Source organism: Galeopterus variegatus, unplaced genomic scaffold (assembly GCF_000696425.1).
Source record: "Galeopterus variegatus unplaced genomic scaffold, G_variegatus-3.0.2 Scaffold784, whole genome shotgun sequence".
In the NCBI taxonomy this organism is placed as follows: Eukaryota; Metazoa; Chordata; class Mammalia; order Dermoptera; family Cynocephalidae; genus Galeopterus; species Galeopterus variegatus.
The window spans coordinates 65,637-82,868 of record NW_007726895.1 but is presented as its reverse complement, the minus strand read 5'-3'; the positions used below and the strand labels follow the sequence as shown (position 1 = coordinate 82,868).

The following is a 17,232-nucleotide window of genomic DNA, read 5'->3' as shown; positions in this document are numbered from 1 at the left end:
CTCAGCCCCACAAGGGACCCCCGGCCGGACCGGGGTCTCTTCCCGCTCGGTTTTGTCGGCCTCTGGCTCAGGGAGGCCCAACAACTATAGGCAGCCAAGACCACATCTATTTATAGTCACACTATCTGACTCTGGCCAGTGTGTGTAAAATCACAATACATAAAATTTCTTCAAACTAGGATACTTTGACCCAAGAACAATAGTAAGTACCTAGTTGGTTACCACATTCACTTTATAACTATATAAGCCGTTGCACTGGTGACAAGTTGAAAAGTTGAAGTTTATTATTGCAGGAAAATCATGTTATACAGCACAGTGGTGTATGAATGAGAGAGTCATAGGAGACTTATAAATATTTCCTCACCCCATTGTCAAGCTGAATACAATCACTTGCAGCTATGAGAAAGACCACGTACCACCACGTATATGAGTGTGGTCTTTCCAATATATACACCTGTGGCTATCTGGAGCTTCCCACCCTGTTGCATCTTTCTGAAACTAAAGAATTGATGTGTAGCATATGTCCATTAAGTCTTTTAAAAACATACACAATGTTTATGTTAAACCCATTGTTACCCCTCCTAAACACATCAGGACCCAAATCTGTGAGCCCTATGAGAATAACTAAGTTTGAAACTTTAAAACCCCAAACTGTTTGCATTTATATTCAAGGGAAAAGCCTTTGCCAAAGAAATGTTAGTTGAAAGTCTCCCACAATTTTCATGGAGTTTTAAAATGCTCGACCTAAGAAGCACTGCGTCAGCTCCTTCAGTAGATGTCAGTTCTATGTTAGGTAGTGTCAATGCTGGATCCACAGAGACACTAACAAGGTCTCCCGCCCAAAAGACCGCCAAAGGCTTGGCAAAGAAATAAGGGCATCTTCCATACGAGAAGTTATAGGTGCAGCATAGAAAACCTGGACCTGGAATTTCAGTTATGAGCTGCGATTCTGAAAGATAATAGACAGTGATTAAATACAGGAGTGTTCTAATATAAAGAGAAGATGCTTACATCTAAAAGTGAACTTAATGAAACCTTTTTCTTAGTGCTAGGTCAAGCCACTTTGTACTATAACAGCATTCTACCTTGACACTACCTCAATCTGTTTCTTCAAAGAAAGCTTATTTTGGCTCCAGGACCATACATACAATGGTAGAAGATTCACCTTTTATGAAAAATTTCAACAATGTATCTTCTTCTGATACCATGTGACTAGAGGGCCTGGGTAAGAAATAGTGAGGGCTAATTATAAAAAATTAAAATAAAATAATAATAAAAAATAAAAATTAAAAAAGAAAAAAAAAAGGAATAATGAAGGCTGGCCTGTTAGCTTACTTGGTTAGAGTGTGGTGCTCATAACACCAAGGTCAAGGGTTCAGATCTGCTTACTGGCCAGCTGCCAAAAGAAAAAAAAAAAGAAAAAGCCCGAGTAGTATGATACTATACATTTGAAATTTACATTATACTAAACATACTGCATACTGTTTATGGAAACATGTTTATTAAAAAGGTAACAATGTGGATAGCAATTTAGAACAGTGATTGCCACTACAGAGGTAAAAAGAAAAATGCAGTTGAGAAGGGGTAAAATGGAGACTTTCACAATTATTAGAGATAGGAAAAACCAAAGTGTTTTTCCTACTTTCACACACTCGACACAATGCTTCTGATAACAGACACTCCAGCAGACACCAACTAGGTGTCTAAAATTTAATTCAATTCTGACACTATCTACCTGGAGATAGCATCAGATCCCACAGGTTGAGGGCTTGGTCCCACAAGGCTGCCCCTCTCCCAAACATCAGAGTCCAATTGCAAGCCCCAGGTTGTGACCTGTGCTTCTGACCAACCAGCTATAAACTGGGGTTCCCATGATCTCCTCCTTGGGTTGGGTGAATTTGGTAGAGTGGCTCACAGAACTCAGGGAAACACTTCACTTATGTTTACTCATTTATTACAAAGTATATTTTAAAAAATACTAACGAACAGTCAGATGAAGAGATATGTGAGAAATGCCCTCACCTGTCCAATGCCAAAGGATGGACACAGAGACAGGAGGTACAGCGAAGCAAGACTTTAATTACAGCCATATACGTTTGGGTGTCTGAAGGGCAGGCACATGGAAAAGGGCTGTAGCAAGCAATTGATTCCCTAGTGCGCAAGTCCCTCACCGCAGTTCCTCATTGGCTGAGAGTACTATGGGGTGCACAAGGTATGTGGGAAAAGTCACAGAGCTTCCATGCTCTCTCTGGGTGTGCCACCCTCCAGGCACCTCCATATATTCAGCTAACCAGAAGCTCATCCAAACCCTACTTTTCTGGGTTTTTATGGAGGCTTCATTAGGAAGGCCTAATTAATTACATCCCTGGCCACTGGTGATCAACTCAATCTTCAGTCTATTTCCCCTCCCCAGAGGGTGGGTGTGAAGCTGAAAATCCCAACCCTCTCATCACTTGGTTGGTTCCCTTGGCAACCGGTCCTCATCCTGAGGCTATCCAGGAGTCCCCACCCTCCAGTCATCTCATTAGCACACAAAAGACACTCTTCGCTCACGAAATTTCAAGGGTTTTAGGAGCTGTGTGCAAAGGAACCAGGGGCAGAGTCCAAATATATATTTCTTATTATATCACAGTATCACACTATACTTAACATTAAAAAAAAAGGGTCTGAAGCAGATTTGATAGTAATATTTGTTAATTCTGAGTGCAAAGGTAATGTTATATTAATATTTATAGTTTCATGAATGCTTAAAATATTTTATTAAAAATAATTTGTTGCAAACAGACACAAAAAGAAAAGAACGTGTGAAACTCTTTTTAAAAGTTTGAGAAACAAAAATTGGAACTACACACACGTTTAGACATTTATAAAATATAAAGAATGGCAGGTGAATGTTTTAAAGAAAAACTTCCTGGAATCCTCTGAAAATAATTTTTGTAACTCCTAAAATATATATATTTAAGACTGCCCTCTTGGATCACAACATGAGTGACAGGAAGCTTGAAATTAAGAAAGCCCAGATATGATTACAGATGCAGGGTTAGAATTTTCCATGCTCAAGATTCTAGAATAGGGAAAAATTCCAAGTTGACATGGGGCTCATCAGGATGATTTTTAGTAAAATATTAACTGAAAATAATGATGATGATAAAGTGATAGCAACTACTGATAAGCATTATAATTCTCACTGCAATATCATGTCCACTGAAATATGAAGGAACAGCTAGCTATAGAGGTGTTAAGAAAACTAAGATCAAGCAGATGGGAAGTGGAGGTAGAACCCACAATCCAAGTCTGTCTGACTCTAAAACCTATGCTCTTAGCTTCTACGGCACACTGAAGCTGGCACTAGTAGTACACAGCACTAATGCACACATGTATGCCTGTCATCCACATACCCATCAATCCAAACCAATATATCACACCCAAAGAAAACTCCAAAGAGTGTAAAATTTGGGGGCAGACTAGAAAGGCCATTTAGCTATCCTATAATTATCATTAAGCTACCATAGGAAGTTTGATAGATCAGAAACAAACAAACAAACAAACAAAAAACCCTTAATAGTTCTATGGGTGTAAATAATCTTCTAACTTTCAAAAATGGAACATGTTACTGGAGTACATCAATACCGGTTCAGTCAATATAAAATTATAGCACCAGGAATAAAATAATCATCATCCTATTTCCTAAATGGACCATTATGGAATTCTGACACAATGATTGGATTTTACTGCCTAATTCCTTCCCGGATTTTGTCTTGAATCTATTCATAGCAGTAATTTAAAAATTTTTCAGTTTGTAACTCTGGCCAAAAATTTTATATTCTCATCTCTGGATTGTTTTTAAAGATAAGATTCATTCATCTTTCCAATCTACCTGAACTCACTATTTTTATTCTTTATGATATAATACTATGGCTGTACAAGGACAAGTGCCAAACGTACAACTGCCTTGAAAAGAGAAAACAGAAGCTCATGGAATTGAGAAAGCTTAACTAGTCTATAGGGGTAATCTCTGACAAAGTGATTCATGATTGAACATAAGGCCTGAAGGGTGTTTCTTTGTAACTATTTTAGTGATTTAGGTACTACTGTCTCATTAAATCTCAAGCAATCCTGGGGAGCAAGTATTATTATCCCTATTTTAGTGCTGAAAAAACCGGGGCTCAGAAAGTTTCAGAACTGATCAGTGTCCCAAGACAGAGCTGGACTGTGAACTCAGATCTGTCTGACTCCAGTGTCACTATTTTTTCTACCATGCCACTCATACTGTATGTGTGTGTGCGTGTGTGTGTGTATGTGGGTTTTAAGATGTTGGAACCATTCACTTGAATATGTTCATTGGGTTTATTTCTATTTGGTCAACAGAGATTTTCCAAATTGGGTTAGCAGAAAGAACATTTTCTGGGCCGGCCCGGTGGCGCACTGCTACAGTGCGCCGCTTGGGAGTGTGGTGGCGCTCCCACCGAGGGTTCGGATCCCACATACAGACCAGCCGCTCACTGGCTGAGCGAGGTGCGGGCGCAACACCGAGGGTTGCGATCCCGTTGCCGGTCCCGGTCGGGTACGGGCACGACACTGAGGGTTGCGATCCGTTGCCGGTCACGAAAAAAAAGACAAAAAGGAAAAAAAAAAAAAAGAAAGAACATTTTCTTCCTCTTCCAATCCTCATGCTGCCATTATTTAAGGACAACTTGCTACCTTGTTTTCCTCTCACTCTTCAAATATCCCCTATCCAGATAAGCACAAATTAAAATACCAGTTACCTATCAGCACTAAAAAAGCTTAAGAATGCAGATGCAATGAGTTGTTTTCAGCATCTTTCTTTTCTATATATTCTGTACAGAAATGTACAGAAAAAATATTGGAGCATAAGCTTAATAAACTACAGCCGTCTAAGTAAGCAGAATTTGAGGGTCTTGGATAACGACAGCTTTCTGTAAACATGTGTAAACTTTGTGAAAGTAGGAACAGGAGATGCTGGAAGCCTTAAAATAATGCCCTTTGTGCATTTTCTTCTTTTATCTTGCAAACTGACAATGACCCAAGTTTACAAGGAGTTCCACATTTGCTTAGAATGTAGAAACCCCTCAGAGAATATTGCTCCCTTCCAGCAACAAGAAAGGATTTTTTTTTTTGTCCCATCCCCTCCCAGTGGCGGTCCCAAGGTAACCAGGTGAACTGAATTCAAGGATGATGAGACCATTGGAGGAGAGACAGGACGCACTTCTGGCAGAGCACAGGAGGAAGAGGTGGCAGCCATAAAAGTGGGTAGGAAGAAAACAAGTACAATGTAAAAAAATTCTTTAAGTCAGAATATGGGCCAACTTGACAGATTAGAATCCCTTGGAGCCCCAGACACAAGGGAATCCACACCCACTATCCAACCCTTTGACTGGCCTCCACTGAGAGTCTGTTGGAAAGACTAGGTGCAGAAGAGGAAACCTAGGAGAGTTCTCCCTCTATGGTGCAGAGGTATGGACCCTGCCAAAGTTGAGGGTAGAGCAGGAGTACTAGAGGAACCTATCCATGTGCCAGGCTATGCCTGAGCACAGGTGGTGACTGGCTGCCATGAGAGGAGAGACACACAAGACTCACCTGCACCCTGGACTCTTCTCTTAGACGAAGCAAAACCATGTGCCAGGAAACCCTCAGTGCCTAGAGCCTAACTCTGCTTCAACAGGAGAACTGTGTGCTGCTGGGGGTAGGGCAGGAAACCCTCATGGCCCCTGTTCCTAGACAGTGATTGGCTACCACCAGAGAAGGAGTCGAAAACCTACCCTAGCTCTTGCACTGGCACTAGGCAAAAGCAAACTGTTACAAGGAAAGAGACAGTAAGTCCACCAGGCCCTTAAATTATGAACTGATTCAAAGCAGAAGTCTGCTGCTACTGGGGAAGGGGCAGGAAATCAGCATAAGGTCTAGCCCTGTACTGAATAATAGGGAGATGTTGTCTGTCACTGGAGGTGGACAGGGGCACTGAGACTGAGGCTGCAGCAGGAGAGTGAAGACACATTCCTGCCCCCACCATGAGTCTTGCATTGAGTGACAAGAGCAGTGTTTCACTTGGAGAAGGGCAAGAGCATCAGGAGAGAGCTCTCTGTGGTGCAGTCAGGCAGGACCTGCTGAAAGCTGAGAGCAAAGCAGGAAAACAGAAAATATGGCACTCTAGAACTCACACTAAGCAGTCCACCACTGCAACATTTAAAGCCTGTGGTGCAATGAGGATGACTGACCCAGACCCAGCTCAGTTTCCAATCCTTGATTCAGTCCCCAATGCCAATGGCCTGACAGAAGAGGATGCCTATTTCCAGACATAAACATTATTTACCTCAGTTTCTCCTTTTCTTTTACATATAATATTAAACAATTAATATAAAATTATGAGACGCGTAAAAAAAAAAGTGAACTTAAAGACAGAGCAATAGAAATTATCCAGACTAATAACAGGAATCTTCAAACATACAAAAAAAGTGGAAAACAAAACAAAACAAAACAGAATAGACAACTACGAGATGTGGGACAATATCAAATGACCTAACAAATATATAACTGTAGTTAAAAAAGGAGAAGAGAGAAAGTGGCAAAAGTCATACTTAAAGAGATAATGGTCAAGAATTTTCCAAAATTAATGAAAGATAACAAAACATGAATCCAAGGGCCTAAGAGAATCCCAGATAGGGTAAATATAAAGACAAACACAACTCAACACATTATTGTCAAATGGTTGAAAACCAAACATAAAGAGAAAATCTTGAAAGTGGCCAGAAAAAAAAGAAACATGGCATAGCAAAAAACAAAACTACATGAACATAGCAGACGTCAGCAGAAACTATGCAAACCAGAAGAAAATGGAATGGTATCTTTAAAGTGTTAAAAGAAAAACCCTGTCAACCAAGAATTCTATACCCAGAGAAAAATATCTTTCAATAAGAAGGTATATTAGCTTGCTAGGGCTGCCATAACAGAATACCACAGACTGGGAGGCTTAAACAACAGAAATGTATTTTCTCACAGTTCTGGAGGTTAGAAGCCCAAGATCAAGTGTTGGCAAGTTTCATTTCTTCTGAGGCCTCTCTCCTTGGCTTACAGATGGCCACCTTCTCACTGTGCCCTCACATGGTATTTTCTTTGTGCACATGTGACCCTGGTGTGTCTCTATGTCCTAATCTCTTAATCCATCTGGCATCAACTCATCTAAATATCAATCAATCAAGTGTGGTGAGACTCAAGGTATGATTCACCCTGAGGCAAAATGATTCCCGTCCAGCTGTGAACCTGAGCCCAGTCAAGCTATCTGGTTCCAAAATATAATGATGGGATGGCACAAGATAGGCATTCTCATTCCGAAAGGGAGAAGTTGGAAAGAAAAAAGGGGTCATGGGTCCCATGCAAGTCCAAAACCTAGCAGGGCAAATTCCATTAGATTTTAAGCCTCAGGAATAATCCTCTTTGGCTTGATGTTTTACCCTCAAAGCCCACCAGAGTGGAGGCCCTGCCTTCCAGACCCACAGGGGTGGTAGCCTTGGCATGGTGATGGCCCTGCCCCCTGGAATCAAAGAGGACATAGCCTTGCCCTAAAACCTGTGCTTTCTGGACCTGTAGTGACAGTGGCAGCTCTGCTGATCTCTGAATTGCCTTCAGGGTCATTCTTTCCTTTCCTTTAAAGGACAACACACAGCCAAATAGCTCTATTATGCAATCCTATAGAATCCTAGAAGTCTTCTATCATTTTGTCCTATCTCTGCCTCCTTTAGTCCAAACTTGCAGAATTTTTGTAGGTATAACATCATCTACATTCCTGGCTTCTGCTCAGATGGCTGATTATCCTTGAGTAATCAATCTCTTTATGGAATGACCATCCAGCCAACCTCTGGTGTTTTCTCCAGAACACACTCTCTTATTCTTTGCAATATATAGGCTGAGAAGTTTCCAAATCTTCAAGATCTACTTCCTTTTTGCTTAACAACTCCTTCAATTTATCTTTCCTCTCACATTTTATAATAAGCAGTAAGAAGAAATCAGGCTGCACCCTTCAATGCTTTGACTAGATACCTCCTCAGCTAAATAACCAAGTTCATCACTCATAAATTCTACCTTCCCAAAACACTATGATACCATTCAGCTGAGTTCTTTGCCCTTAGAACAGGGATTGCTGTTCCTTCTAGTGTCTGAGCATCTTCCTCACCTCTATCTGATGCCTCCCCAGGAGCACCTTTAACATTCACATGTAATGAGCAATAATCCGTTTTATCTATCATGCACCTCAAAACTCTTCCAATCTCCACCCATTAATGAGTTCCAAAGTCACTTCCATATTTTCAGGTACTTGTTACACCAGCACCCCACTTCTTGGTAACCAAATCTGAGTTAGTTTGTTAATGCAGCCATAACAAAATACCACAGACTGGGTGACTTAAACAACAGAAATGTGTTTCTCACAGTCCTGGAGGCGAGAAGTCCAAGATCAAGGTGTGAGCAGGTTTGTTTCTTCCGAGGCCTCTCTCCTCAGCTTACAGGTGACCACCTTCCCTTTGAGCCCTCATTTGGTATTTTCTTTATGTTTGCGTGTCCTGGTGTGTCTCTTATAAAGACACCAATCAAAATGGATTAGGGCCCATCCTAACAATCTCATTTTAACCTAATTACCTTTTTAAAGACCTTATCTCCAAATATAGTCACATTCTGAGGTACTCAGGTTTAGGGCTTAAACATACGAGTTTTTTGGGAGGGTACTGCGGGGAACAAAGCATCCCATAACAGGTGACAAAAAGACATTTCTTTAGGCAAATAAGACATAGAATTCATTGCCAGGAGACTTATACTATAAGACATTTAAAAGGAAGTTCTTTAGGCAGAAGGAATGTGATAACAGATGGGGATTTAGACATATACAAATAAGACATACAGTTGAAATGGTAAACATATGAGTAAATACACAAGACATTACTTTCTAATTCTTAACCTCTATAAAAGATAACTGATTAAAACAGATAAATTGGACTTCATGAAAATTTAAAAATTTTGTGCACCAAAAGACACTATTAACAGAGGAAGAAGGCAAGCCACAGGATGGGAGAAAATATTTGCAATCCCCTTACATGAAGTACACAGAGAAGTCAAAATCAGAGAGAGAGAAGACAGAATGGTGGCTGCGGGGACGGGAGAAGGGGGCACTGTTGTTTGACAGGTACAGCATTTCAGTCTCAGAAGATGAAAAGAGTTATGAAAATGGATGGGGGTGATGGCTGCACAGCATTATGAATGTATTTAATGGGCCGGCCCGGTGGCGCACTGGATAGTGCGCTGCTTGGGAAGCGCGGCGGTGCTCCTGCCCGAGGGTTCGGATCCCACATACAGACCGGTTCCCGCTCGCTGGCTGAGCGAGGCGCAGGAGCAACACCGAGGGTTGCAATCCCGTTGCCGGTCCCCGGTCCGGTGCGGGGGCAACACTGAGGGTTGCGATCCGTTGCCGGACCCGGAAAAAAGACAGAAGACAAAAAAAAAAAAAAATGAATGTATTTAATAATACTGAACTGCACCCTTAAAAATGGTTAAGATTCCCGCTCGCTGGCTGAGCGAGGCGCAGGAGCAACACCGAGGGTTGCAATCCCGTTGCCGGTCCCCGGTCCGGTGCGGGGGCAACACTGAGGGTTGCGATCCGTTGCCGGACACGGAAAAAAGACAAAAGACAAAAAAAAAAAAAAAATGAATGTATTTAATAATACTGAACTGTACCCTTAAAAATGGTTAAGATGGTAAATTTTGTGTTATGTGTATTTTGTCACAACAAAAAATTGAAAAAAAAAAGATAACTGATTGAAGCAAAAAATAGTAACAACGAACTGTGGGGTTTATAATATATGGAGGAACAAAATGTATGCCAAAAATAGCATAAGTTTGGGACAAAGGAAATAGAAATATACTATTGAAAGATTTCTATACTACACCTGAAATGGCACACTATTTCTTCAAGGCAGACTATGATAAGTTAAAGCTGTACACTGTAAACCACAGCACAACCACTTAAAGGGGTGGGGACTGTAGAGCTTATAAGCCACCTGTGGAAATCAAACAGAGTCATAAAAAAATACTCAATTAATTAAAAAGGAAGCAGTAAAAGAAGGAAAAAGGGACAAATAGAAGAAACAGATAACAAACAGCAAGATGACAGACTTAACTCAACTATATCAATAACTGCACCAAGTGCAGATGGTCTGAACAGTTATGAGACAGAGAATGATTGGATATATGCTTTCTACAAGAAACCCACTGTAAATATAAAGACACAGCTTAAAAAGCAAATGTATGAAAAAATCACACACACACATTCATCTAATGAGAGCTGGACGAGTTACATTAATATCAGACAAAGCTGACTTCAGAGCATGGAATATTACTGGCTTTGAATACGGACATTACATAATGTTAGAGTCAAAATTCCTGAAGAAATGTACCGTCAATATGCTTCAATTAAAAAATAAATAAATTCCTTAAAAAATTAACAAAGACACAACAATCCTTCACGTGTATGTACTCAATAACAGAGCATCAATATACATAAAGTAAAAACTATTGAGGTAAGAAAAATAAACAAATCCCCAAGTTTAGTTGATATGGTAGCCTTCCTCTAAGAGGGTAGAGGAAACAAAACAATTCAGAGAAATCTTCAGATGTAAGGTTATATTTTTAGGCTCCTATAGGCGAGGGAGTTGCAGATTATGCGTTCAAGACTCTGAGTGGAGTCTGCCTGGTTTCTGACATTGACAGTCATACTATCCAAGCTATTCAGTGGTACTGAGGAAACTATCTTGGGTCACCAAATAAATAATCAGTTAAGCATTCCCTACATGCATTGTGCTGTGCACTGTAGACATATAAGACAAGGTTCTGGCAGTGAAGAAGCTTGTAAACTAGTTGGAGAAATAAGGATAACGAATATGAAATACAAAATGATAAACTATGCCCAACTCACTAGAATTAATTCACTCATTTAAATTACTGAGCAAGTACCAAGTACCTGTTGTGGTGCTAATTCTAAGATGAAAATGATTTGTTTCCTACCTTCAACAGGCAGATAACCTACAATACAGATGTGAAAACAAGTAAATGTAACCTGTAACATTTACTTGTTTTCACGTCTGTGGAGAGGCCCTAAGGAGGGAGTGGCACATTCTGCCTGGGGTTTCAGGAAAGAATACCTAGAAGAAATGATGTCTGAGCTGAGTTTGTTAAGATTCCTATTTAGGTGTTCCTCAGGGAGACAAGGTAGAGAAGGACGGAAGGATCACTGTGAGCAAAAGGACTCATCAAACAGTGCAGTCCTTTTAAAAAACTTAAGTTGGGGCTGGCCGGTTAGCTCAGTTGGTTAGAGGTGGTGCCGATAACACCAAGGTCTGGGGTTCAATTCCCATACCAGCCAGCCATTCAATCAATCAATCAATCAATCAATCAATCAATCAATCAATAAAAACAAAATCAAAACCAAAAATGAAACTCTATAAGTTGTTTCAGTATGCTCAAGGATAGGTGAGAGGAGGTATGCACTTAGGAAGCCAAATGAAAGAAAGCCTTGTACGGTATGAAAGGAGTATGGACTTTATCCTGTCTGCCTGCCTTCCTTTTGCTCTGTGTCTCTTACTCATTCAGCAAATATTTACTGAGCAGCTACTGTATGCTAGGCATTGTTCCTGGTACAGAGGATACAGCATCAAAGAAATGGACAAGGCTCTTTTCCTGTCCTCAGGGGATGCAGCGGAGAACATGGTGGCAGTGAAATGCACTGGAGACACAGAGATGAATAATACGAATGTCAGAAGCAGAAGGCTCTACATCACAAAAACAGAAGTGTAAATAAAACACACACACACAAAATAAACCGATATGCATACCTAGTAGTGACTCATAGGAAGGTACTTCAAAAAGTTCATAGAAAAATAGAATTAAAAGATAATACGAATCTTCCCATGAACTTTTTGAAGTTCCTTTGTATCTTATGTAAACCTCAATCACAATACTTTCACAGGCAAGTCATTTTGCATCGTTAGATAGCCTGCATTATTCCCTTAAATTCTTATTTGAGGTGAGGAGGCAGAAAATTGGTCGGTTTCTCCACCAATCATTAGCAACTATGGAGAAGCTTATAGAAGGTGGTGTCAGTATTTCTTTACAGATGACCTAAGTGCCCTGTTCCCCAGGCTTCCCAGGGAATACAGCTGAAGTTACAATTCGACATGCCTCAAACAGTAACTTCAGTAACTGAAATACATTCTTAATCAAGGGGAAACATGAGTTAACAGAATTCATGTGTGTGAACAAAATCATTTCGATGAAGGCAGTAGCTTGACTGTAACTATGTGTAAAGGCAAGTCTGTTAATGAATTCCTGGTTTCATTCACTCAAAACTTACAGAGAAATTCTCAGTTTGGAATTTTCTATCTTGGTCTCACCCTGAAGATATTTTTCTTTCTCCTTTGAAAGACTGAATTAAGTATATCCAGGCATATTTACAATATAGGTTGAGTGAAAATACTTTTTCCATTTCAAAGACAAGCTATTTTACAAAGGAGTAATTTAATACCAGTTAAACTCTGATATAGCACTATGTTAGAACTTTAAGAAACATTGTTTTTCTGCAAATTTTTGAAGCAGAAAATCTCTAAAATGATCTAGCTGTGTGCCCTGTTTCCAGTGGGCTTTCAGTTGCATTTTTACTATATGGTTATTAATATCAAAAAGAGCTATTAGGAATTTAGTTTAATGCTGTCCTTTAAATTCCGCTCCCCCCCACACCTTTCAAGAAAAGGAAGAAATTAAAATTTATGGCAACATGCTAAATTTGCAAAGTAGACCTTACCTTTTCACATCTAATAAATGAGGTACCTTAGATAACTAGTTAGGCTGTGAAAGAGGTCTATTACTAGGTAATATCTGCATCGTGGGGAAGTAGGTACAGTGCTAACGCTCTCCAGTTGGCATTTCCTCACTTCTGGGTTGTCACTGCTGTCTTTAACATCATACCACAGGAGGTTTTGTATTTAATATAATGAGTAAACAAATAATGTTTAACAAATAGGAGGTAGGTAGCTGGAAACTGAGTTTGGCTTCAAAATTCTGATGAAGAGTTTTAGTAAAATTACCACACCTGCACATTTCTTTAGTCTTTTGGCTGGTATGATTATAGTCTGTAAGGGGTAAGGAATATCACTGATCTCTACTTGTAAACTAAGAAGCAAAGGAGCTTTGAATTAATGTTTTAAAATTTTCTCTATTCTATTTCTCAGTGTTCATCCAATTTTTCCTTCCTTCATTTTCCATGTCTGCTCTCTATCCATATCCTCATCCGGCTTTCTCTTTGTTTCTTTTATTCACGATTTTTATCTCCAGGCTAGCCTTATCATCTCTTTATTTAACAAAAATCACAACATACAAGAAAGAGAATCATTGGTTTTTTATAGGCAACAGTAAGCAGAAAACGTAGCATAGGGGGTGCTACAGACTAACCTAACCCCCAATGTGGATGCTATGAGGAGGTGGGGGCCTTTGGGAGGTGATTAGGTCAAGAGGTCAGCAGTCTGCCAAAAAGGGCCCTTCACCAGAACACAACCACGCTGGCTCCCTGATCTGGGATTTCCAGCCTTCACAACTGTGAGAAATAAATTTTTGTTGTTTATAAGCCACCCAGTCTATGGTACTGTCTTATAGCAGCCTGAATTAACTAAGACATGGAGTTAACCGAAACTAATTCATCTAAAGGTTCTTTCACTTAAAAACTTAAGAGTATGTTGTAACCCACAGTTTCCTAGAGACAACTGAAGATTCATGCCACTAACTTGTCAAAAAATCCCTTATTCTAACATCCTTAAGTCCAACTTGTCTTCAGTAGCCATCAGTTCTATGTAATAACCTATGGCATGTTAACAGATTGTTCTTAATCTTCTCCCTTCTAAATCAGCCCTTTCTGATACTTGAGCAAGTTACACTGAGAAAAGAATCAAGTGGCACTTCCTTTAAAAGGTAATTCCAAAGGGCCGAGCCCGTGGCGCACTAGGGAGAGTGTGGCGCCCGGTCTCAAAAAAAAAAAAAGGTAATTCCAAATATCGGCTGAAGACTGTTTGTTGCTAAGAATCTTCAATCTAAGAGGAGAATGGTGGTTACCATGGGCTGGGGTGGGGGTAGGGATTGGGGAGATGTTAGTGAAAGGGTACAAAATTTCAGTTAGACAGAAATAAGTTCAAGAGATCTACGGTACAACATGCTGACTATAGCTAATAACAATGTATTGTCTTAAAAATTGCTAAGAGAGATTTTAAGTGCTCTTATCACAAAAAATGAAGAGTATGTGATGTAATGTGTATGTTAATTAGCTCGATTTGGCCATTCCACAATGTACACATATTTCAAAACAACATATTGTACATGATAAATACATACATTTTTTATTTGTCAATTTAATTTAAAAAACAAAAAATAAATTAGAAATCAATAAGAAATTGGTATCTGAAAATCTCTCTCCCCAAAAGAATCTTGAATCTGAATACTGATTTCCCCATTGTGTAGGTAGCTCCCAGTGTGTCAACCTAAATAGCAGCTGAATTTTAACAGGCTCTTGTCAAAGCTCGAGAAACTCACCTGTTCCTGGGTCATCTTCTGCAGCTCATTCTCCCAAGCTGCCTGGTCATCGTCCAAGTTATAGGAAGCTGGTGGCGTGAGTCCACGAAGGATCAGGGGGTCTCGATCATGGCAGAGGGCTGTCAGGTGTCCAATATACAACTTTAATTTGCTTCTATTTTGGTCAAGTTCTAAGAGGGGCTGGATGATCTGAGATGAAAAAAATGAGGAAAGTCAAGGTCAATCTGAAATGAGAAGCTCAAATATTCTTTATGTCTCCCAAGCCAAAGAAAACTGACCAAAGACTGCACGTCTTCCACTCACTATTGAAACCTTCAGGATTATAAAAAGAAACAGTTCCACGTACTGTTGCACATTTACACTGTCACACGCAACCACCATTCTGGGAGATGCGGAGGGAATGTTGGCTTCTTATATCAAGACTAGATTGAGAGTTCTGTAATTAGGCAGGGGATCAAGCACAGGACTAGCTTGTTTTTACAAAGATGATAGTCCTGATACAGAAAGACCCCAGTTACCTTACAATTTTTCTTTTCACTTATTCATGAGTAGGTTTCAAAAAATTGCTAGTGAAAATTGCTCATCTTAAAGTCTGGATGTTTTCTTCCACCTCCTGGAATGGAAGAAAAACTCTGTCTCTGGACAAGGTGCATGTTTTTCTTGGCCAAGAGATGTGATGAGAGAACTCTAATAAATCTGTCTCATCCCGGCTGAAGCTCACCTCGCTCATTTCACAGAGGCTCTACCATATTCTCTTTAAACAGTGACTGATAAATCCTTAGAACCAAAGACTCTCTCAAATTCTCCTGTACTTTGGTTCTGTGTTTTTCTTAAATAACAGACCTGCTCTAATTTTTTTCTTTTCTATTCCCTTTATCCTGGAATAACTATTCCTTTGACTCCCTTTGGAAGCATACTAAATGACTGATGACTCCTGCCCCAGAATTTCATCCGACAGCTCTCATGACAATACTCTGGCCAAGTATTTGGTAGTCGGTCAAAGCCTGCGGTGCGTAAGAAGAGTTGGGCCAGATCTCACAGCACAGAACACTGAAGTGTTGGAGCAGATACACAGCAGCTGTGAGAGCTGCAGAACACTGCCAAGATGCTGGCAATTCTCAAACTGTTCCCAGGGCTTATAAGCAGAGGTTTGCACCTGTTGCATGTTACCAGGCTGGCATTTTTCATTAACAGGACACCTATGACCCACCCACCAAACAAGGAGCTCAAAAATCTCCAACTCTACAGAAACAAAGCCTGGTATTACTTTTGACAGTGTCATTGATTTCTCCTTGCCCCCTCAGAGAACTGCTCTTGCTGCTTTCCTTTATTTCTTTTTAAGAATTTCTTAAATTAATAAAGTTTCAGTTTTTATTATAAAAACAATATATGCTTTACTCTGAAAAATTAGGGGAAAAAGTATAATGGAAATAATAAAGTTGCATATAGGCATTCCAACCAGAAGTAATCATTTGCAATATTTTGGTGATTTTTCTTCCAGGTTTTTTTTTATTTATTTTTTTTTTTATAAACGTATACAAATCAACAGTGTCATATTTCCTATTTTGCTTGACACACTGTTTATCTATTTAACATTATGTTATTAGTCCTGTTCATGACATTAGGTATTACTGGATAATATGTTTTTAAAATGGTTGCTAATAAATATAGCACATTTCCTTTGTCCTAGTACTATTTCCATGAAATAATTAAAAGAGCTAAAACTATTTTTAGCTTGCTAAAAAGATCAGAGTTTTTGTTTTAGGCCCACGTAGTATAATGTAACACATAAGTTGAAGCCTGGCTAGACAAATCAGAGAAAGCGAATCAATTTAGCATTATTTTTATTTTTTTAAACACATACACAATTCTATCAGCATAAAGGTAAAACACTAAAGTGCTGCTATGGAAGGCTCTTGGGCTCCACAAAAGACCCCTAATCAGCAGGCTACTGGTACCAGTTCTGAGCTGGAACTTCCTACCTAAGACAGCCGTATCAACACAGCCGCTCACAGAAGGGAGAGAATGCTTCCATCGAGCAGAGGACGTGGAGTGGGAAAGTGGAAGAGTTTTTCACAAACAACACAAACCTCTCAAAAAGAACTGACCACAAATGCATATTCACCGTATAAAAGTTAAAAAGAATTCCAAAGTGCAGCCTTTAAAGGCAATATTCCTTTAAATGCATGTACACTTTGCAAGTCAATGACAAAGCTGTCTAGTCACAGTGGTTCTATCACATCCCTCCTGACTCCAAGTAATGCATCCCCATTTCATTTCCTATTTTTTATTTTTTTAAAAGCTTGGTCTTCTCTATCTTCCTTCATAGACACATTGATAAAAATCACTTTTGGGATTTTCACTCGGTTTGCTCAATTTATTCCCATTCCCTTAAAGTGCGTACGTGCATGTGTAGCTGCCATCACAAAAATGCCACATAATAGGGCACATGTATTAGTTAAAAATTTATTCCAAAATAAATAAAAGGAAAAAACAAAACAAAGAACCCCCCCCCCCCCCAAATGCCACATGTGAGCAACAAGGCTGGAAAAGCATCTTAGGTAATTACCATTTTGGATGGGAAAACTGGCATAAAAGAGT

General features: G+C 39.6%; 1 long non-coding RNA gene across 1 annotated transcript in view; it reads right to left on the bottom strand.

Annotated features, from left to right (window-relative positions):
* LOC103590231 overlaps window positions 1-14,835 on the bottom strand; it is a 52,408-nt gene extending 37,573 nt beyond the window's left edge. Inside the window, exon 1 of the long non-coding RNA XR_550453.1 lies at window positions 14,632-14,835. This is a non-coding gene — a long non-coding RNA (uncharacterized LOC103590231). The remainder of the gene's footprint in view (window positions 1-14,631) is intronic.
* Between the last annotated feature and the right edge of the window lie 2,397 nt (window positions 14,836-17,232).